The sequence below is a fragment of the Phyllobates terribilis genome, unplaced genomic scaffold, assembly GCF_046119375.1.
Source record: "Phyllobates terribilis strain yellow unplaced genomic scaffold, ASM4611937v1 Scaffold_10__3_contigs__length_209671492, whole genome shotgun sequence".
Lineage (NCBI taxonomy): Eukaryota > Metazoa > Chordata > Amphibia > Anura > Dendrobatidae > Phyllobates > Phyllobates terribilis.
This window is the reverse complement of record NW_027362770.1, coordinates 146,713,430-146,737,114: the sequence shown is the minus strand read 5'-3', so window position 1 is coordinate 146,737,114 and position 23,685 is coordinate 146,713,430. Positions and strand designations below refer to the sequence as shown.

The 23,685-nt window shown below is 42.1% G+C and overlaps 1 protein-coding gene across 5 annotated transcripts in view; it reads left to right on the top strand.

Moving 5' to 3' along the window:
* Positions 1 to 2,127: 2,127 nt before the first annotated feature.
* The window catches only part of ANKS1B (ankyrin repeat and sterile alpha motif domain containing 1B), a 158,698-nt gene continuing 137,140 nt past the window's right edge, over positions 2,128 to 23,685 (top strand). The window contains exon 1 of one of the 5 annotated variants that reach the window (XM_073649897.1): positions 2,128 to 2,228. The gene's annotated coding sequence lies outside the window, so the exon portion shown is untranslated. Of the gene's footprint in view, positions 2,229 to 6,194; positions 6,873 to 23,685 lie in introns of those variants that run through there. The other 4 variants (XM_073649899.1, XM_073649896.1, XM_073649901.1 and 1 more) reach the window with 4 other exon arrangements.

The window sequence follows — 23,685 nt, the reverse complement described above, 5'->3', positions numbered from 1 at the left end:
GCACATGGGGGGGATGAGAGAGGTGCACATGTGGGGGGGGAGATGAGAGATGCACATGTGGGGGGGGATGAGAGAGGTGCACATGTGGGGGGGATGAGAGAGGTGCACATGTGGTGGAGGGGGATGAGAGAGGTGCACATGTGGGGGAGGGGGATGAGAGATGTGCACATGGGGGGATGAGAGATGTGCACATGGGGGGGATGAGAGAGGTGCACATGGGGGGGTGGTGAGAGATGCACATGTGGGGGGGGATGAGAGATGTGCACATGGGGGGGATGAGAGAGGTGCACATGTGGGGGGGGAGATGAGAGATGCACATGTGGGGGGGATGAGAGAGGTGCACATGTGGGGGGGATGAGAGAGGTGCACATGTGGGGGGGGAGATGAGAGATGCACATGTGGGGGGGGATGAGAGAGGTGCACATGTGGGGGGGATGAGAGAGGTGCACATGTGGTGGAGGGGGATGAGAGAGGTGCACATGTGGGGGAGGGGGATGAGAGATGTGCACATGGGGGGATGAGAGATGTGCACATGGGGGGGATGAGAGAGGTGCACATGGGGGGGTGGTGAGAGATGCACATGTGGGGGGGGGATGAGAGAGATGCACATGTGGGGGGGGATGAGAGAGATGCACATGTGGGGGGGGGAGATGAGAGATGCACATGTGGGGGGGGAGATGAGAGATGCACATGTGGGGGGGGAGATGAGAGATGCACATGTGGGGGGGGAGATGAGAGATGCACATGTGGGGGGGGAGATGAGAGATGCACATGTGGGGGGGGATGAGAGATGCACATGTGGGGGGGGGAGATGAGAGATGCACATGTGGGGGGGGGAGATGAGAGATGCACATGTGGGGGGGGGAGATGAGAGATGCACATGTGGGGGGGAGATGAGAGATGCACATGTGGGGGGGGATGAGAGATGCACATGTGGGGGGGGAGATGAGAGATGCACATGTGGGGGGGGGAGATGAGAGATGCACATGTGGGGGGGGAGATGAGAGATGCACATGTGGGGGGGGAGATGAGAGATGCACATGTGGGGGGGAGATGAGAGATGCACATGTGGGGGGGGATGAGAGAGGTGCACATGTGGTGGAGGGGGATAAGAGAGGTGCACATGTGGGGGAGGGGGATGAGAGATGTGCACATGGGGGGGATGAGAGAGGTGCACATGGGGGGGTGGTGAGAGATGCACATGTGGGGGGGGATGAGAGATGCACACGTGGGGGGGAGATGAGAGATGCACATGTGGGGGGGGAGATGAGAGATGCACATGTGGGGGGGGGGAGATGAGAGATGCACATGTGGGGGGGGAGATGAGAGATGCACATGTGGGGGGGGAGATGAGAGATGCACATGTGGGGGGGGGATGAGAGATGCACATGTGGGGGGGGGAGATGAGAGATGCACATGTGGGGGGGGGGGAGATGAGAGATGCACATGTGGGGGGGGGAGATGAGAGATGCACATGTGGGGGGGGAGATGAGAGATGCACATGTGGGGGGGGGGAGATGAGAGATGCACATGTGGGGGGGGAGATGAGAGATGCACATGGGGGGAGATGAGAGATGCATATGGGGGGGGGTTTGAGAGCTTGCCATGGGGGGGGGGGTTGAGAGCTTGCCATGGGGGGGGTTGAGAGCTGCACATGGGGGGGGGTGAGAGCTGCACATGGGGGGGGTGAGAGCTGCACATGGGGGGATAAGAGCTGCACATGGGGAATTGGGAGTAGGGGGATAATGAGCTGCACATAATGAATGTGGGGTGGGGGAGAGTAAATTATAAATGATGATGGGGTGGGGAGAGCACGGACATGATATAATGAATTGGGGCAGGGGGTTGCATGTAAATAATGAATGCGGGGAGCAGGAAGTATAGAGTAGGGGGCGTTGCGGATGCAGGAGTGTAACTGGTAACAAATTGGCGGAAAGAGTAGAGGTTCTAATAATTAAATTATATATTAAGTGCCTATTTACAGTTAATGGGGGCACCGTGGTGGATTACAATTTATATTTGGAATGGTAGGTTGCATAATAACTAACCATATATTGATGGTGGATGCACGTCTGTATTCAGCTGCGTAATGTAGAAGTTGGGGAATGTGCTCTAGATAACTGTGTTATTTTATGCAGAGACGAGTCCTGGCTGGAAGACGTGATGGCGGTCTGTGCTGGATGAAGGAGAAAAGCGTAGCTGAAGGACTTCACCTAGAGACGTCACCAGTGAGTCAGTGTATTACATGTACACTTACACTATATACTATGTACTGGGCTCCTGTGTATAATGTCACTGGTGATCACTGTATTACCTGTACACTGACACTATATACAGAGCTCCTGTGTATAATGTCACTGGTGATCACTAGATTACCTGGACACTTACATTATACATACCATGTATAGAGCTCCCGTGTATAATGACACTTATGGTAATATTAGTAATGTGGTGGTAATATTAGTAATGTGGTGGTAATATGTGGTCTGGTCATGGTGTGGCAGTTTTTCTCCCTTCTGTGTGGTATTATTCGGTCACTATGTTGTGGTAATATGTGGTCTGGTCATGGTGTGGCGGTATTCCCTGTATGTGGTATTATTGATCATTTAAAAAAAAAATGTATATGACACATTCCCTTAAAGAAAACAAAATAAAAATATATCTAAAAAGAGTATTGGATATTTTAAGAAAATTTTAATAGGTTAGAGTAGGGCACGGCCAGAAGAGTCTACCTTATCGTGGTGGCGGCTTTAACAATGTTTTGGCCTAAACAAAAGCTGTTGGCTATGTATGTGGCGCCGTCACATGGCCGAACGTCAGGAGAACCTGGTGGCAGCGACGTGGACGAGCGCCAGGATTCTGCAGGGATCGCATGGGGGTAAGTATAACAAGTTTTATTTTTTTTAAATACAATTAATTAACTAGGAGTGGGGGGGCTGAGAGATGCATGGGGGGGGTGAGAGATGCACATGGGGGGGATGAGAGATGCACTGGGGGGTGAGATGCACATAGGGGGGGATGAGAGATGCACATGGGGGGGATGAGAGATGCACATGGGGGGGGATGAGAGATGCACATGGGGGGGATGAGAGATGCACATGGGGGGGGATGAGAGATGCACATGGGGAGGGATGAGAGATGCACATGGGGGGGATGAGAGATGCACATGGGGGGGGATGAGAGATGCACATGGGGGGGATGAGAGATGCACATGGGGGGGGATGAGAGATGCACATGGGGAGGGATGAGAGATGCACATGGGGGGGATGAGAGATGCACATGGGGGGGATGAGAGATGCACATGGGGGGGATGAGAGATGCACATGGGGGGATGAGAGATGCACATGGGGGGGATGAGAGATGCACATGGGCGGATGAGAGATGCATATGGGGGGATGAGAGATGCACATGGGGGCATGAGAGATGCACATGGGCGGATGAGAGATGCACATGGGGGGATGAGAGATGCACATGGGGGGGATGAGAGATGCACATGGGGGGGATGAGAGCTGCACATGGGGGGATGAGAGCTGCACATGGGGGGGTGAGAGATGCACATGGGGGGGTTATGTTTACATAACTTTGTTGCCTTATGAAGGGAGGGGGGGCCCCAAAAAATTTCTTGCACAGGGGCCCACTACAGTCTGTGTCTGCCCCTGTACAGTACAGCACCATATACATCATCTCACCTGTATATACTCAGTACAGCATCATATACATCATCTCACCTGTATATACTCAGTACAGCACCATATACATCATCTCACCTGTATATACCCAGTACAGCACCATATACATCATCTCACCTGTATATACTCAGTACAGCACCATATACATCATCTCACCTGTATATACTCAGTACAGCATCATATACATCATCTCACCTGTATATACCCAGTACAGCATCATATACATCATCTCACCTGTATATACTCAGTACAGCACCATATACATCATCTCACCTGTATATACTCAGTACAGCACCATATACATCATCTCACCTGTATATACTCACTACAGCATCATATACATCATCTCACCGGTATATTCCCAGTACAGCCCCATATACATCATCTCACCTGTATATACCCAGTACAGCCCCATATACATCATCTCACCTGTATATACCCAGTACAGCCCCATATACATCATCTCACCTGTATATACTCAGTACAGCCCCATATACATCATCTCACCTGTATATACCCAGTACAGCCCCATATACATCATCTCACCTGTATATACTCAGTACAGCCCCATATACATCATCTCACCTGTATATACTCAGTACAGCACCATATACATCATCTCACCTGTATATACTCAGTACAGCATCATATACATCATCTCACCTGTATATACTCAGTACAGCACCATATACATCATCTCACCTGTATATACCCAGTACAGCCCCATATACATCATCTCACCTGTATATACTCAGTACAGCCCCATATACATCATCTCACCTGTATATACCCAGTACAGCCCCATATACATCATCTCACCTGTATATACTCAGTACAGCCCCATATACATCATCTCACCTGTATATACCCAGTACAGCCCCATATACATCATCTCACCTGTATATACTCAGTACAGCCCCATATACATCATCTCACCTGTATATACTCAGTACAGCACCATATACATCATCTCACCTGTATATACTCAGTACAGCATCATATACATCATCTCACCTGTATATACTCAGTACAGCACCATATACATCATCTCACCTGTATATACCAAGTACAGCACCATATACATCTCACCTGTATATACCCAGTACAGCACTAAATACATCATCTCACCTGTATATACCCAGTACAGCACCATATACATCATCTCACCTGTATATACTCAGTACAGCCCCATATACATCATCTCACCTGTATATACTCAGTACAGCACCATATACATCATCTCACCTGTATATACTCAGTACAGCACCATATACATCATCTCACCTGTATATACTCAGTACAGCACCATATACATCTCACCTGTATATACCCAGTACAGCACCATATACATCATCTCACCTGTATATACCCAGTACAGCACCATATACATCATCTCACCTGTATATACCCAGTACAGCACTATATACATCATCTCACCTGTATATACTCAGTACAGCACCATATACATCATCTCACCTGTATATACTCAGTACAGCACCATATACATCATCTCACCTGTATATACCCAGTACAGCACTATATACATCATCTCACCTGTATATACTTAGTACAGCACCATATACATCATCTCACCTGTATATACCCAGTACAGCACCATATACATCATCTCACCTGTATATACCCAGTACAGCACCATATACATCATCTCACCTGAATATACTCAGTACAGCACCATATACATCTCACCTGTATATACCCAGTACAGCACTATATACATCATCTCACCTGTATATATCCAGTACAGCACCATATACATCATCTCACCTGTATATACTCAGTACAGCACCATATACATCATCTCACCTGTATATACCCAGTACAGCACTATATACATCATCTCACCTGTATATACTCAGTACAGCCCCATATACATCATCTCACCTGTATATACTCAGTACAGCACCATATACATCATCTCACCTGTATATACCCAGTACAGCACTATATACATCATCTCACCTGTATATACTCAGTACAGCACCATATACATCATCTCACCTGTATATACCCAGTACAGCACCATATACATCATCTCACCTGTATATACCCAGTACAGCACCATATACATCATCTCACCTGTATATACTCAGTACAGCACCATATACATCTCACCTGTATATACCCAGTACAGCACTATATACATCATCTCACCTGTATATATCCAGTACAGCACCATATACATCATCTCACCTGTATATACTCAGTACAGCACCATATACATCATCTCACCTGTATATACCCAGTACAGCACTATATACATCATCTCACCTGTATATACTCAGTACAGCACCATATACATCATCATTAAAGCATCCTCCCAGCTGTAGGACCCCAGTGCAGCACCATCTATCATCTCACCTGCATGCAGCAGTCCTCTGATGCTGGCACATAACATCTTACACCCTGGCACAGCTCATCTGCCCATTGCACACATCCCCCTCACCAGCAAATCCCCAATCCCACACTGCACCCCCATCTCCTTGCATCATTGTGCTCCCACAGCCCCCTCACATACAGACAAATATCTGCACACCTCCACATTCTGCTCCCCCTTACCCCAGCCCTTTCCTTTTTACATCCCCCATAACCCTGCTCTGTGCATCCTTCCCTGCTCTGCCTGCATCCCCTATACCAGGCAGCCATTACCGTATTGTGCGGAGCAGAAGCGCATTGCTTGATTGACAGCCTATATCCATAGAAACAGAGCAGGCAGAGACACTCCATACAAGAAGCCTGGGCTGTGTGACGAGTCTCTGCCATATACGGCTCTGGGAATAATGCAATAGATGTTTTTTTTTTTTTTTTTCCTTCCATGCATGTGAGATCATTCAGTAACCTTATTCTATCAGAAGGGTAATGAGGATCTGGAGGGAGAGACTATTACCCCAGCTCACGTGTTGCAGTGTGCTCTGAGCATTTCTCCTATGCATCCTCTGCCCGAGCAGGATCTACAGCACAGCCCTGACTGATCTGCCAATTTTGTATCCTTTTTTTTTTGTTTATTTTATAGATTTTTTTATTTGTATTTTGTTTTTTTCAATATTTTTGATACATTCTTTCTTATAAGTGTAAATATTTGGAATTCTGTGTGATTGATTGTTCCTGGTTGGTGAAGATCCTCTGAGATCTGTTTGGATCTTTTTTTCATTCTCTTTGGGGGTGGTAAGTAACATTGTAACAATCTGCAATGTGTAATGGGTCTGGGGGCTGTAGATCTGTGCATGACTTGTGCAACTTTGGGGGGGCTGAAGGGGGTGTATAGGGGTGTTATTGAGGATGCATGGTGATACATTGACATGATACATCTGTATCTGCTCAGCAGGCAGGTGTTGCATGCACAATATGATGGGATGCTTAGGATTGCAGGGAAGGTTTATAATAAGCATGTAATAATATATATGTATATATATATATATATATATATATATATATATATATATATACAGGTAGGTGTGATGCATAGTATCTGCCTATGTCTATTACAGCATCATATCCACTTTGCTTGTGTATTTTACTGAGGGAGGGGGGTAAGAGTGAATACCAAAAGGCATCCTTAGGATATGAAGGCCTTATCTGTATGCTGAATATTCTCCTGTACTTAAAGGGATATACCCCCCCTCTCATCCCCTTCAATCTATAAATATATAATATCATGAGCACTTCTTTTTCAGTAATGCATTCACTTTTTTTAGGGGGGGGTTGATGATGAAGAATATCACAAATACATTAGAGCTCAGGCCTGATAGAGCGAGGAGTTAATAAATGTGCAGTTGAAGGATATTCAATTATTTGCAAATCCTATTAAGTTAGATAGGTAAATATGAGCAGAGCTTCTGTCCCAGTAATGGGGTTTTTGTTTTTTTTGCACCTTCTGTATTATTCGCCTCATTTAGGACTTTTGGAAAGTTCCGTTAGTTTTGTTAGGGTTTCATGACTGAGGAATAAAGATCTTTGACGTCCAAAGTTTGATCCAAATTTTCTGGAACTAAACCATGAGGATAGCACTGCAACCGTATTCACTCATAGCACCAACATATTCCATAGCGTCGTACACAGATTATATTTCTACAAGTCAGTGCCTATTCACACAATAGTTTCTGTATCTTAAATGCAATAAGCGCTCAATGGGGACAATTTAAGAAAAGTAGATTTAGAGGTATGGTTTTAGGATGTGGGAGGAAATTGGGGAACATGGAGGAAGATACAAACTCCTTGGAGATATTATCCCAGGTTGGGTTGAAAGTTAGGACCTGGTGCCTTATAGAGCTACGTTCCCATGATGATTTTTTTGAGATTTTCAGCACCATTTGTGCACCCATTAAGTAAAATAGGTTACTTGCAATTTTTCAAAAAATATGCATTCGCCAAAGACTCATCGTAGGGAATATTGGTACCAACTATACCGTCAGTCTTTTATTTCTTAAATTGGTATTTCTGCACACAATGGGTGATAATTGTTAGCTCAAGGTTGGGTGTCACAAATGGGACCTCCACTGAAAATCAGCCAGAAGACGTTGTATGGGGTGGCTGGGCCATTCTCTCTGCCTCTTTATTCAAAGTCTATGGGACACCTTATTGTTGCAGCACCCAAAAATCACTTAAAGGAGATTGTCCACATTTTTTTTTACTTAAATACATGTATTTGGGGCTAAAAGTCATTTTTTTGCAATTGGGTTGAATAAAAATGTTTGCACCATTTTGCTTTTACGGATTCTTTGATGTGGTCTGTGGTCATAAATCTGCTGAGAAAAGTTCAGAAAAGAACAGATAAAGGTTAAAAAAAACCTTTCAGACCATCACAGTAGGGTGACTGACAGATTCTCAGTTAACTCATTCCGCAGCCTTCAACAGACAGTACAACACAGAGGCTATAGAAGGCAAATGGTGAAATTTTTTTAGTGAAACCCAAGTGCAAAAACTATTTTATGCCCCAATTACATTCATTTAAAGGGGATTTCCTACGAACAAAGTTAATTTTAATCAACGTATTAATCACTAGATCTTTGAATAATATTAAATTCCACAATTGGATGTGTTTACAAAAAATGTTCCTGTGCTGAGATAATCTTATAAATGTGCCCCTGCTGTGTACTGTGTAATGGCTGTGTCTGACCGTGCAGGGACATAGTCTGATCATACCACATCTCCTGGGCGGGGTGGGGGGCGAGCAAAAAAAGAGGATACAGAGAGGACAGCATGGGATCTCAAATGATTCTTTCTTTTAAGTAAAACATTGTTTAAAAACAGGCAGGGAAATTTTTGCCTCACAAAAGAATCAGCTGTGATCCCCTGCTGTAATGTCTGTATACTCTTTTGCTTCCTCCCCTGCCCAGGAGATGTGGTATGATCAGACCATGTCCCTGCACGGTCAGACACAGCCATTACACAGTACACAGCAGGGGCACATTTATAAGATTATCTCAGCACAGGAACATTTTTTTTAAGCGCATCCAATTGTGGAACTTCTTATTATCCCAAGATCCATTAATTAAAAAATACTTTGTTTGTGGGAAAACCCCCTTAACTAAGAGATAAATAATAACTTGTCCCCAAAGATGGACAACCCATATAAATTTAAAGGGTATTCCTATTTTGTAAAATGATGCCAAACTGTTAGGGCATCAGTGGAGATCCAACTTCTAGGACCCTCACCACTTCGGAGAATGAAGGGGCTGCAGCGCTAGTTTAGCTTCACTGTATTTGTTCAGGAAACTGTAGCACTGCCTCATTAAAGGGAACACTTTGGGTGCTTGTCCCCAATAAAAATGATGTTGTTTTTTTAAGAGATGCGATATGACAGTCGTGAAACATCCACAGTAGAAGCCATATGCAAATTAAGCTGGAAGTGCAGTGGAAGTCATTGCAAGAAACCCAAGTGCACATATACGACCCCAGCCTGATTTACATATGGATTCTATTGTAGATTTCTCATGGATCTCTCTAAAAAAAAAAGTATAATTTTTATTGGGGGACAAGGGCCTATACCGCCATATCACTGCTTCCATATGTAAAAACGTGCTGACAAGTTCTCATTAAGACCTATATGTCTAAAAGTGTATGTATCCCTGCTAGTGTTGAGCAAGTATGTTCTATTAACCCTTTCGCCGAGTATGCTCGGGCCGAGCTCCGAGTATTTATAGCTGCTCGGTGATATGGTTGAATCGCTCCCGTGTGCATGATTTGCAACTGTTTGACAGTTTTATTACATGTGATGAAAGTGTAAGAAATAGACATTCCTCACATGTAATAAAACTGTCAAACAGTTGCAAATCATGCACACGGGAGTGATTCAACCATATCACCGAGCAGCTATAAATACTCGGAGCTCGTCCGAGCATACTCGGACAGAACATACTCGCTCAACACTAATCCTTGGAAAAGTCCACACCCCAGCACTATGAACTTGCTGTCACCTTCCTTCCACTTTAAAGTGTGGTTGGTTGTGAGAATATATAATGACCGACAATACACAATAGCATGTGGTGCCCCCTGCTGGTTGCTATTGCTAGCAAGCTACCCAAACATTCACCTCCTGCCTTAGTGGTCCGAATAACTCCATTATGAGTAACTGCAATGAAAAACTCCAGTTTCCAGAGTTCTCTTTTGAAAGTGGCCAAACTATACAAGTGCTAACAAGACACACAGTGTCGGCTGTAAACCTCGTGATATTTTACAGCCTTCTTAGATACAATTGGATTAAAAATTTCCTTGTAGGGTTTTTTTGTATATTTGCGGGATCGTGCATATATGGCATTGATTATAGGGTGTTGCGTCCACCCCTCCACATTGTAAGTTACCCTTCAAACTGAACTCAAAGGGTCATGCTGCTGTGAACTCAGTGGAACTAAATACTCCATTTAAAGGGCTTTAAAAAGAAGGATCTGTATATTTTTCAGAAATTAGGTTTTGTCTGGTATGACAGCTCAGATCTGTTCACCTGAATGGGGGATAAGTTGTAATGCGTGACACATCCTATGGATAAGAGGGGCACTGTTTTGTGTAATCCCTTATAATTTGTTGGTTCATTGGAAAGCTACTATGCAAAATATAGTAGCTAATTATTCAGTTAACAATGGTCTTAAATTATGAGAAGCTCTATAAAAGTAACCTGATAACACCTTAAAGGCCACGTTCACACGCTCAGTATTTGGTCAGTATTTTACATCAGTATTTGTAAGCCAAAACCAGGAGTGGGTGATAAATACAGAAGTGGTGACCTGTTTCTATTATACTTTTCCTCTGATTGTTCCACTCCTGGTTTCGGCTTACAAATACTGATGTAAAAATATGATCAAATACTGAACGTGTGAACGTGGCCTAAAGTTGTGATGTAGCAGCGGCAAACAGCAATCTTAGGCTAAACGACCTGTGTCATGGTAAAAGTCGCTAATCAGACTAAGGGGCTGATTAGCGACTTTTACCCCAGACATCTGTATGTCACGGTCTGAGTATGTACGCACTGGTCACCAGGGGCGGACATATTATTGATGGAACGTGTGCAGTTGCACAGGGGCCCAAGAGGTAAGGAGGCCACGACCACCTTCAAATCAGCAAGCAGCTCCTGTCACAGACACAAAAGGGGGCCCATGTACTGTTCCTACACAGGGCCCCCTTCCATCTATGTCCACCATTGCTGGTCACGGTTCTCTGGACCCAAACTCAGCAGCCTCCTATTTGCCTATGAGGCCGCTGAGCTCATGCTCAGAGACCCAAGGCCAGTCTGTATATCGCTGTCTGTACATGGACCGTGTTTCACAGACATCTGAATTCGACCAGCTTTTATAATGCGTCCCATGTAAACATACCCTTAAGATACCCTGGGACATTAACTGTCCACAGCAACCAATCAAAGCACAGCTTTCATTTTCCAGAGCAGTTTAAGAAATGAAAGCTGAGGTTTGAATGGTTGCTATGGGCCAAAATGATCGTTTTGATAAATCTGTCCCATAGCAACCAATCACGGCACACCTTTCATTTTTTCATAGCAGTTAATGAAATGAAAGCTGTGATGTGATTGGTCGCTGTAGGCAACAAATATAGCCTTACTGTAATACATTTTTAATCAATATGTCCCATTGTGTTATATATATAGTGCAGGATCTTAAGAGATGGTGTATGACTTCTTTATAGTTATAGTCCATATACCGCTCTCTTAGGCCCCTGATTTAAAATACTGACCAAATACTGAATGTGTGAACGTGACCTTTATGTCAATTTTTTTTTTTTACTTGTTGATGTGTATAGGTACCAAATTCTTCAAAATGTCACAAGTGGTTCATGAATCTTAGGCGAAATCCAAAATGTTCTTTATTTTTGTCTTTAACCGTTTTTGTGGCATCTTAGCACAAAAAAAATCGCATGGATTGCTAAATTGTCGCAGAATTTGCCCCAAATTCCAGGCGAACAAAAAGGGACTAATTAGGACCAATATACCTGAGCATATTAGGATATAGGGTATTAACAAGTGAGACACACCTGATGACAATAATTACCAACAATGCGAAATATGGTGTACTGAAGTCTCATAAAATATAACTTTTATTGAAATAATAAATATAAACACTATAGGTAAAAAAGCAGAGTAACACAATGGAGGACCGCATGTATAGAAGTAAACATACACTAAAATATATATTGCTTAGTAACAAAATATGCTTCCCTATGCCTATAAAGTTATAAATGGAATATGTTTTCTAATGACGATATATTGTACCGTAGTAGGGGAATACATGTCCAAAAATGAACAATAGTAAAGCATGTACAAGTTATAATGGAAAAAGACTGCTGAAACATGTGGTCCTGGTGCCCCAACGCGCGTTTCACCCTAGCTTTATCAGGGGGCGTCGAAAGCATATTTAGCAATATATATTTTAGTGTATGTTTACTTCTATACATGTTGTCCTCCATTGTGTTACTCTGCTTTTTTACCTATAGTGTTTTAATTTATTATTTCAATAAAAGTTATATTTTATAAGACTACAGTGAACATAAAGGGACTGAAATATATTTACAGAAATAATTTTGCGACTTTTTAAAAACTCGCAATTGATGAATCAGCCAAAAACATCTGGAGACCCCCAAACAGCGCCCACAATGATAAACATAAAGAGAAAATAGGCGAACACATATAAAATAGACTTTGAAAAAGGCTTCCGCAGCAAAAACAAAATGTAAGAAAACGCATCAAAAACACAGTAAAAATGCTTCTATATTATGCAGCGTTTTTCCTGCCAACACATCAGAATTTTCTGCTACAAATCCTGAACGTGTGCACATACCCTTATTAAATCAGGCAGGTCTGAATAATAGCAAGCACTTCTCCTTCTTCTTGTGCTTTTCCACAAATCTTACTCTAGTCAGGGACTGAAGTAAGATTTCTGGTGTGAGGTACGCCACAGCTCATCATGAATTAGGTGAGATTTGGCATCATGCCCCTGTTCCTCCCCTGGCCCACCCCAGCTCCATCAATTTTGGTGGAGCGTAGTGAAACTGATGTGAAAACGCCAAAAGTTGTAAAAACTTTGTGACTTTTCAAAGCGATTTATGCCAGTATTCTGGCGTTATTGCATTAATGAATCATGTCCCTAACACTAGACCATACATGTCAAACTCTGGCCCACGATGTGATTATATTTGGCCCGCAAGTCAGGGGTGTCGCTAGGCACTTTGATGAGGACTGTGCCCCAAAGCCTTGGATATCTAGAGCTGTGAAATTCAAGCCTTAGTTAAATAAAGTTTGCGTTATTCAAATAGAATCTACTGCCACGCAGCGATCACACGCCGGCGTCTCAGTCCATGCTCCCGGGTCCTGCTCTCCTCAACCTGTAACCATAGGGGACACATGTCAAACTCTGGCCCACGGAGGACTTTGTGGGGTCCATTATTCTGTATGGAGGGCTATGTGGGGCCCATTATACTGTATGGAGGACTATGTGGGGCCCATTATACTGTATGGAGGACTATGTGGGGCCCATTATACTGTATGGAGGACTATGTGGGGCCCATTATTCTGTATGGAGGGCTATGTGAGGCCCATTATACTGTATGGAGGGCTTTGTGGGTCCATCATACTGTATGGAAGACTATGTGGGGTCCAGTATTCTGTATGGAGGGCTATGTGGGGCCCATTATACTGTATGGAGGACTGTGTGGGGCCCATTATACTGTATGGAGGACTATGTGGGACCCATTATTCTGTATGGAGGACTATGTGGGACCCATTATTCTGTATGGAGGACTATGTGGGGCCCATTATACTGTATGGAGCACTATGTGGGGCCTATTATTCTGTATGGAGGACTATGTGGGACCCATTATACTGTATGGAGGACTATGTGGGACCCATTATTCTGTATGGAGGACTATGTAGGACCCATTATTCTGTATGGAGCACTATGTGGGGCCTATTATTCTGTATGGAGGACTATATGGGGCCATTATACTGTATGGAGGACAATGTGGGGCCCATTATACTGTATGGAGGACTATGTGGAGCCCATTATTCTGTATGGAGGACTATGTGGAGCCCATTATTCTGTATGGAGGACTATGTGGGGCCCATTATACTGTATGGAGGACTATGTAGGGCCCATTATACTGTATGGAGGGCTTTGTGGGTCCATCATACTGTATGGAGGACTATGTGGAGTCCATTATTCTGTATGGAGGGCTATGTGGGGCCCATTATACTGTATGGAGGGCTTTGTGGGCCCATTATACTGTATGGAGGACTATGTGGGGTCCATTATTCTGTATGGAGGACTATGTGGGGCCCATTATACTGTATGGAGGACTATGTGAGGTCCATTATACTGTATGGAGGACTTAGTAAGGTCCATTATTCTGTATGGAGGACTATGTGGGGCCATTATTCTGTATGGAGGACTATGTGAGGCCCATTATACTGTATGGAGGACTATGTGGGGCCATTATTCTGTATGGAGGACTATGTAGGGCCCATTATACTGTATAGAGGGACTATGTGGGGCCATTATTCTGTATGGAGCACTGTGTGAGGCCCATTATACTGTATAGAGGACTATGTGGGCCCATTATTCTGTATGGAGGACTATGTGGGGCCCATTATATTGTATGGAGGACTATGTGGGGGCCATTATACTGTATGGAGTACTATGTGGGGCCATTATTCTGTATGGAAGACTATGTGGGACCCATTATTCTGTATGGAGGACTATGTGGGGCCCTTTATTCTGTATGGAGGACTATGTGGGGCCCATTATTCTATATGGAGGACTATGTGGGGGCCGTTATTCTGTATGGAGGACTATGTGAGACCTATTATTCTGTATGGAGGACTTTGTGGGGCCCGTTATTCTGTATGGAGGACTATGTGGGGCCTATTATACTGCACGGAGGACTATGTGGAGCCATTATTCTGTATGGAGGACTATGTGGGGCCCATTATACTGTATGGAGGACTATGTGGGGCCCATTATTCTGTATGGAGGACTATGTGGAGCCCATTATTCTGTATGGAGGACTATGTGGGGCCCATTATACTGTATGGAGGACTATGTAGGGCCCATTATACTGTATGGAGGGCTTTGTGGGTCCATCATACTGTATGGAGGACTATGTGGGGTCCATTATTCTGTATGGAGGGCTATGTGGGGCCCATTATACTGTATGGAGGACTATGTGGGGCCCATTATTCTGTATGGAGGACTATGTGGAGCCCATTATTCTGTATGGAGGACAATGTGGGGTCCATTATTCTGTATGGAGGACTATGTGGGGCCCATTATACTGTATGGAGGGCTTTGTGGGCCCATTATACTGTATAGAGGACTATGTGGGGTCCATTATTCTGTATGGAGGACTATGTGGGGCCCATTATACTGTATGGAGGACTATGTGAGGTCCATTATACTGTATGGAGGACTTAGTAAGGTCCATTATACTGTATGGAGGACTATGTGGAGCCATTATTCTGTATGGAGGACTATGTGAGGCCCATTATACTGTATGGAGGACTATGTGGGGCCATTATTCTGTATGGAGGACTACGTGGGGCCATTATTCTGTATGGAGGACTATGTGGGGCCCATTATACTGTATAGAGGGACTATGTGGGGCCATTATTCTGTATGGAGCACTGTGTGAGGCCCATTATACTGTATAGAGGACTATGTGGGCCCATTATTCTGTATGGAGGACTATGCGGGGCCCATTATATTGTATGGAGGACTATGTGGGGCCCATTATACTGTATGGAGTACTATGTGGGGCCATTATTCTGTATGGAAGACTATGTGGGGCCCATTATTCTGTAGGGAGGACTATGTGCGGCCCGTTATTCTGTATGGAGGACTATGTGGGGTATATTATACTGCACGGAGGACTATGTGGAGCCATTATTCTGTATGGAGGACTATGTGGGGCCCATTATACTGTATGGAGGACTATGTGAGGTCCATTATACTGTATGGAAGACTTAGTAAGGTCCATTATACTGTATGGAAGACTATGTGGGGCCATTATTCTGTATGGAGGACTATGTGAGGCCCATTATACTGTATGGAAGACTATGTGGGGCCATTATTCTGTATGGAAGACTATGTGGGGCCATTATTCTGTGTGAAGGACTATGTGTGGTCCATTATACTGTATAGAGGACTATGTGGGGCCATTATTCTGTATAGAGCACTGCGTGAGGCCCATTATACTGTATAGATGACTATGTGAGGCCCATTTTTCTGTATGGAGGACTATGTGGGACCCATTATATTGTATGGAGGACTATGTGGGGCCCATTATACTGTATGGAGTACTATGTGGGGCCATTTTTCTGTATAGAGGACTATGTGGGACCCATTATTCTGTATGGAGGACTATGTTGGGCCCATTTTTCTGTATGGAGGACTATGTGGGACCCATTATTCTGTATGGAGGACTATGTGGGGCACGTTATTCTGTATGGAGGACTATGTGGGACCTATTATTCTGTATGAAGGACTTTGTGGGGCCCGTTATTCTGTATGGAGGACTATGTGGGGCCTATTATACTGTATGGAGGACTATGTGGGGCCATTATTCTGTATGAAGGACTATGTGGGGCCCATTATACTGTATGGAGGACTATGTGGGGCCATTATTCTGTATGGAGGACTATGTGGGGCTCATTATTCTGTATGGAGGACTATATGGGGCTCATTATTCTGTATGGAGGACTATGTGGGGCCATTATTCTGTATGAAGGACTATGTGGGGCCCATTATACTGTATGGAGGACTATGTGGGGCCATTATTCTGTATGGAGGACTATGTGGGGCTCATTATTCTGTATGGAGGACTATATGGGGCTCATTTTTCTGTATGGAGGACTATGTGGGGTCATTATGCTGTATGGAGGACTATGTGAGCCCATTATACTGTATGGAGGACTATGTGGGGCCATTATTCTGTATGCAGGACTATGTGAGGCCCATTATACTGTATGGAGAACTATGTGGGGCCATTATTCTGTATGGAGGACTATGTGGGGCCATTATTCTGTATGGAAGACTATGTGGGGCCATTATTCTGTATGGAGGACTATGTGGGGCCCGTTATTCTGTATGGAGGACTATGTGGGGCCCGTTATTTTGTATGGAGGACTATGTGGGACCTATTATTCTGTATGGAGGACTTGTGGGGCCCGTTATTCTGTATGGAGGACTATGTGGGGCCATTATTCTGTATGGAAGACTATGTGGTGCCCATTATACTGTATGGAGGACTTTATGGAGCTCATTATTCTGTATGGAGGACTATGTGGGGTCATTTTTCTGTTTGGAGGACTTTGTGGGGTCATTATTCTGTATGGAGGACTATGTGAGCCCATTATACTGTATGCAGGACTAAGTGGGGCCATTATTCTGTATGGAGGACTATGTGGGGCCCATTATATTGCATGGAGGACTATGTGCCACCATATATTTTAATATCAAGGTTGACCCTTGACTTTGCCCAAGTTTTTAATTTTGGCCCTCTGTGTATTTGAGTTTGACATGCCTGCACTAAACAAAAAATGTGCAAATGCAATAATGAATCGGGCACTATGTTATAGTTTAAGCTATTTTTATATCTTAAATTCCAATGACCGCAGTTGGCCTCTCTCTTTCATCCATTTTTTAAAAAGTTGGCAAAGCTAGTGTAATAAAAAAAACTGCAAAAGTCGCAAAATTTTTGCATAACGATTCGCGCACAAATTTTGCAACATTTCAGTTTTACCTAAATTTCTGCTTCAAACTGTGTGATAAATTGGCCACAGAAGGCGGCAAGTAATTTACAGAAGTCTCTAATTATGTGCAAATGAGTTGCACTTTTAAGTTGCGACTTTTTTTTTTGCACACAAACTTGAATAATCTCTACTTTAATGAGGCAAGAAAATAAATCCTAATTTAGTTGCTGTCACTATTTTTCGGTTGGATTCTCATGGCTATTGGGTGACAAGTGCACTTGGAAACAGGTCATAGCTGCTCGAGGCAACACATGGAATCCCCCCCAGAAGCTTATTCCTGATCCAGTGATCCTATCATGACATCTTTGCAAAAAAAAAATGACCTTGAAATAAGTGTTTTTCGTATTTTCACACAGTAAGAAGAACGGCTTAACAATAGCAAAGCCGATAGTGGCGTGCGATCTGCTGACGCCGGTGATTTTTTTTTTTTGCTCTTATTTTGGAGGGATTATGTCACAGTCGACGTTAATCATCTCCCTCAATGCATAGTAACCCATCGTTCCTTGTCACCATCTAACGAGCGCGCGGTGATTAGTTTGTTTCATTGCGATTCTAAACGAGCAACGCTAATTAACGTTGCGCTCTTTGGGTTCATTTACTTTTACGGAGTTTATTGTTTTTCGTGTGTAGATTGACCTATATGCGTCCGTCCGATGTCAGCGCCCCTCTATGTACGAGTCTGTCTCTGCATTTAATATGTGACATGAGAATGGAGTTAACCATCTCTATCACCTCTAAATGACCTCTTTTGTTTAAGCACCATAGCGCCATTTCCACGCTCCGCACTTGAATTGTACTTCAGCGGTGCCTTCAATTTCCATTTAATTTATCCCTGGCTGCATTGTATTCAGTATATTCTATATATTGTTTATTGTGGGTTTTATCTGCACTTGTTCTACCGCTGTGTTCTGTTGTTTTAGTTTATGATATATTTTATAGTTGTACATTTTACGCATATATTTATATATATTAAATATTTTTTCTAAATATTTTATATATGTATAGTTTATGCATATATTTATATATATTATTTTTTTTATATATATTTTTATATGGATATTTTATGCATATATTTATATATATTAAATATGTTTTCTTCGAATTATTTTATATATGGATATTTTATGCATATATTTATATATATTTCATTTTTATTTCTAAATATTTTATACATGTACAGTAGTGTTCAAAATAATAGCAGTGTGTTCAAAAACACGAGTTAAGCACAAAATCTTTATACTAGTTTTAATTTCCATGCACTGGGAACATTTCACACTGTTTTCCAAGTTCAAAACATGAAGAGAAATATATATAATTTTTAACTAATTTACAGAAAATAACAAAAAATGAATATTGGGCTGTTCTAAAAAATAGCAGTGTCTGCATTCATCTTTACAAACTCACAATATGTAGTTGTTTTTTTTTGAGGATTTAGCATTCCTGTGAATCACTGACCTAATATTTAGTTGTATACCCACAGTTTTTTAGAACTGCTTCACATCTATGTTGCATAGAGTTAACCAACTTCTGTCACCTGTCACCTGTTATTCCAGCCCAGGATGCTTTGACTACCTCCCACAATCTTTTGGCATTTGTTGGCTTTGCCTCAGAAACGGCATCCACAATAGTTCTATCGGATTAAGATTGGGCTGGCCACTCTATAACCTCAATTTTGTTGGACTGGAACCAAGATTTTGCTCGTTTACTGGTGTTTAGGGTCATTGTCTTGTTGAAACACCCATTTCAAGGACATATCTTCTTTAGCGTAAGGCAACATGACCTCTTTAAGTATTTTAATATCTGCAAACTGATCCATGATCCCTGTTATGCGGTAAATAGGTCCGGCACCATAGTAAGAGAAACATGCCCATCTCATGATGCTGGCACCACCATGCTTCACTGTCTTCAGAGTGTACTCTGGCTTGAATGCAGAGTTTGGGAGTCATCTGGCGAACTGTCTGCGGTCCTTGGACCCAAAAAGAAGAATATTATTTTCATCAGTCCACAAAATGTTTCTCCATTTCTCTTTAGGCCAGTTGATGTGTTCTTTGGCAAATTGTATCTGCTTCAGTATAGGTCTTTCTTTTAACAGTGGGACTTTGCGGGGACTTCTTGCTAAGAGATTAGTTGCACACAGGTAACTGTCACAGTACTCACAGGTAACTTGAGACTGTCTGTGATCATCCTGGAGCTGATCATTGGCTGAGCCTTTGCCATTCTGGCTATTCTTCCATCCAATGGTAGTCTTCCGTTTTCTTCCACGTCTCTCTGGTTTTGTTTTCTATTTTAAAGCATTGGAGATCATTTTAGCTGAACAGCTTATCATTGTCTGTCTTTATAAGTTTTACCCTCTCCAATCAACTTTTTAATCAAAATACGCTGTTTTTCTGAGCAATGTCTCGAACGACCCATATTTCTCAGGCTTTCAAGGAGAAATGCATGTACAACGTGTGCTGGCTTCACCCTTAAATAAGGTCCACCTGATCCACACCTGTTTCTTCACAGAATGATTGATATCACTATTTGAACTCCACGCTGCTATTATTGTAAACACAATTAATTATTCAAATACACAGACTCAAAAACCTGCAGATCATGAATGCGGAGTCTGGTGGAATCTACTGCACCAACTGGTAAATTGTTTGACATGTGGTAAGATAATTTATACCAAAAACAGTGATTAATCTGGTTAGTCATATTGGACTGCTATTATTTTGAACACTACTGTATATTTTTTACACGTTCATATATTCACATTTTAAAAGGGACGTTGCATCAATCTCGGTTTTCTGAATTGGTATTGTGTTCATGGAACCACATGAATATTTTACCCAAAGACATTCATATAACTATGTAAATTAGCGCTACTTTTTTTTTTTTTTGTCCCACGGAGTATTGCCCTTGATTGTAAAGCTCCCTACGCCAGCTGGAGGTCTCCACAAGGAGAAACACTATCCCCAGAGATCATGTGACTATGAAGACGTTTCAGTCAAATGTACTTTTTTTTTTTTAACGCTGGGTTATTTTTAGTGCTCTACATTGATTTTCTGTGTTTTTTTTTTCTGATACAGATCTCCAAATCCCCTTGCACAGGCTCAAATTAATAGGTTTACGCCAATTCTTAAAAAAAGGTCTGGGTAAATAATAAATGCGGGCAAATGAAGGCCAGAATTTGAGACCTTTTGCAGTGTTATATAAGCAAAGTCCAATAATGATAATACATTTAAAAAAAAAAATCAATAAAGTATTTAAAAATAAAATAGAAGCAATAAATGGATGTCCAATACTGCTAATAAAATAAAAAAAATTAATACAGTATTAAAAAATAAAATACAAGCAATTAATGGATGTCCAATACTGCTAATAAAATATAAAAAAAAACAAAACAATAAGGTATTAAAAAATAAAATACAAGGAATTAATTGACTTCCAATACTGCTAATAAAATAAAAAAAAATCAATAAAGTATTAAAAAAAATAAAATACAAGCAATTAATGGACAACCAATACTGCTAATATATTTTTTTCAAATATTAATATAGTATTAAAAAATATAAAAAGAAAAAAATATGCTTATGACCAATAAAAAATAATAATAAAAAAATGAAAACATTTTATGAGTAAAAATAAAATTAAAAAAATACAGAAAGTACTCATATTCACATATTTGGCATTGCTGTGTCTGTAATGATCTATTATAAAATTCCCACAATTTGTATCCTGAAAATGGAATAATGTTGTGAATAGGCAATGGCAGAATTGCTATCTTTTATTCATTCTAGCTCTCAAAAAAAGTGACAAAAGGGTTGTATATACTTCAAAATGACACCAATAAAAACTACAGCTCGTTCCGCAAGAAAGCGAGCCCTAATAAAAATAAGTAATAAAGTTAAAGAATGTAAAAAAATGTTATAGCTCTGAGAATGTGGAGACACAAAGACACAAAAATATTTTTTTAAGTGTATTTTGCAAAAGTACCAAATATATATTTTTTATTCTATAAAGGTAGTAACGTTCTCATCTCGCTATCCCGTAGAATAAAGTTCACGAGTCAGTTAGGTCTAAGTCTCTACAGGGAATATATAAAGTAAAAACCAACACATAGTATTCTACCTGTTTAGATAACACTACAAAAAAAAAACTCTCCTTCAAATGTCTGAGTTTAGAATTATTTTGTCATGACTACCTTCTTTTGGTCACTACTGACAATATACTTCTACTGCTAGGCAGGTAGTAGGAACTAAAGCCATTATTTTCCATTATTTAGGCAATGTCTCTGTGCCAACTTCTTGTGACCCAGTGCAAGTCCCTGGTGACCCATTACTTGGTGTCTGTTCCTTTGCCAGCTAGGCCACAAACTTTGTTGTAGCCTAATTGGAACCCCCCAAAAAATTGATGACCTGTTCTGACGGGTTATGACGTTCTGACGTTGGATTATGCAACTTCCAAAGTCTATCTTTCGGCTGGTCCCCTGTCCAATGGAATGCCAAACTTGCCAACTTTTACTGCTTTCTGAGTAAAAGTTTGGTTCATGTTTGAGTTCTTCTTCCCATAAAAATGCCTCTCTTTTTACAGAACTTGGCTTTTTTTGTAGGCTATACCCCATTCATGCCCTTTTTCTGCCATATAAATTCTGGATTTAAGGGGCAAGAATTCAGCTTTTGGATGCCAAGGCAAAAAAAATGTCAGGAGAACTCCGCCTTGTGGGAGGTTCATGAGCCACCTGGCCGACTTGCCAGGTCTTCCATGAGTCCAGTTGGTCTCCATTTTTTTTAAGAGTATTCCAGATGTCACAGTAGAGAGTCCTAGTATGGAATATGCTGTGCTAGATGAGAAGTAAGGATTATATGACATTTTGTCTAGTTTTATCTGTCATCAAAGAGATAAGTTAAAGCTCCAAAGCCCCCCACCAACCATATATAATTCTGGTGTCTCCTTATGAGGCAGAGAAGCCTTTGGGCCACCTTAGGCACCATGAAAGCTAGTTCTTCACTCTCTATTGCCTTTCCAAAGGTCAAAGCATCTACAAAGATTGCCCCTATGTTACCCTTTACCTCGCCCTGGATCCATTTCTTACCATAGTTTAGTAGGATGTCGCCTGTAGCGTTTTCTTTTTGTTCCCATTACTTTTCCTTCTTTCATGCAGAAAGTTTTCATTATGAACTGTTTGGCAGATCACATCTCCTAATCCTCTTGAATTCATTGTTCCTTTTACGTAAGAACGTGTTCCTTCACTGGTATTGACTGTGGTGATGACTCAGGATTGTTACCTAAGTGGAAAAAAATGTGCAGCAGAGGATTCAAAATTACATTTCCATGACTGTTAAATCTTTTATAGGCAGCCGGATTGTAAAGTAGGAATGCATGTGCGGGAAGGCAGCAAGCAATCAGCGAATGTGACAGCAGGTGAACTATTGTCCTGGCACTGGGTTTTCTGAGAGCGTAAAAAAACAAAGATGTGAGGACCATCTGAAAAGATTCTTTTCCTCTTCTTTTTTTTTTCTTCCCTTTTCTAGACATTAGATTTATGTTGGCCGAACTTGCTGATATCGGTGGGTTCAGCAGATGGTCTAATGTATATGGTCGCCCTGGCCAACTGATGGTCGAAAGAGATATTGATTGTGCATGTCCAACTTCAGACTGTCAATTGCATTGTTCTCCAGTTGGTGGGTTTCTCATAGAGAGCACAAGAGCACTCGGCCAAGTTAGCGCTCCTGTGTATGAGAGATTCTC